We start from the raw sequence: 1,129 nt of genomic DNA on the forward strand, positions 1-1,129 counted from the left end.
ATCCATACTTGCAGAACCAACATTAGGCAGTTAAGAAAAGTATGGGCTCTAGAATCAGACCTTTGTTTAAGTCTGGCCTTTTTTTTTAAAATTGACTTACAATACTGCATTAATTTCAGGTATATAGTATAGTAATTTTTTTTTTGCAGATTATATTCCATCATAGGTTATTACAAGATATTGGATAACATTCCCTGTGCTATACAGTAAAAATATGGAATGCTTCACAAATTTACGTTATCCTTGCTTAGGAGCCATGCTAATCTTATCTGTATTGTTCCAATTTTAGTATATGTGCTGCTGAAGTGAGCACAGTCTGGCTTATTTGATCTAATTAATTTAATTATGTTTAAGTCTAGGTTAATTTTGGTTTGAATAACTTAACTTCTCAATGACTCAGTTTTAATATCTACAAAATGCAAGTAATAGCACTAACTCTGTGCTTTTCTGATGATTAAATTACTTAAGTATATATAACACCTAGAATGTGCTTATTTTTAAGTGCTTAATAAATGGAAGTCATTTTTGTTGTTATAATTATTAGCTATTTAAAAATAACCCTCTACCATTGGTTGGGTTTAAACCTACCATTACTGCTTTCCCATTAGAGTATTGAGAAAAGGCTAATAGGTCTAGCAATGAATTAATACAGTACTAATTTTGATGTGCAGCTTATCACTTGCCAGCTATATGATTGTAGGAAATTTACCTAATCACCGTAAATCTTGATTTTATCAGTTTTTAAAAATTTTATCATCTTTGAAAGAAAGATTCGAGATTGGTTAAGTAAGGTAGTACAAAATAAGGCCTTTTAACTAAAAATAAACAACAAATTTTGCCCTCTGGAGATTGGTTTTCATTTCCCCCTTAGTTATCAATTATGTAAGCCATTCCTATTTTGATTCTTATTAACGCTTTTCATTTTCAGGTGTCCTTCCTATGTTCTTTGTATCTGAATTCTCATTTTTCCTATGTCTTTCTATATTTATATTATACTTCTTAAGAAGTAAACAAAGGGAAAAATCTTTCAAGATATGAAAAAACTAATATTAAAGTTAATTGATTTTTATTTTTTACATTTATCCTTTTCCAGGTCAGCTCGAGTGCCTTAAGGTTTTAATGATAGCAA

At 29.4% G+C, this 1,129-nt stretch overlaps 1 non-coding gene across 1 annotated transcript; it reads right to left on the bottom strand.

The window, feature by feature from the left end:
- Positions 1–208: 208 nt before the first annotated feature.
- LOC112392606 (U6 spliceosomal RNA) lies at positions 209–313 on the bottom strand. Its single transcript, XR_003001724.1, has one exon. It is a non-coding gene; the product is annotated as a U6 spliceosomal RNA (small nuclear RNA).
- Between the last annotated feature and the right edge of the window lie 816 nt (positions 314–1,129).

The sequence above is a fragment of the Neophocaena asiaeorientalis genome, unplaced genomic scaffold (assembly GCF_003031525.2).
Source record: "Neophocaena asiaeorientalis asiaeorientalis breed wild unplaced genomic scaffold, Neophocaena_asiaeorientalis_V1.1 scaffold184, whole genome shotgun sequence".
NCBI classification, from domain to species: Eukaryota; Metazoa; Chordata; class Mammalia; order Artiodactyla; family Phocoenidae; genus Neophocaena; species Neophocaena asiaeorientalis.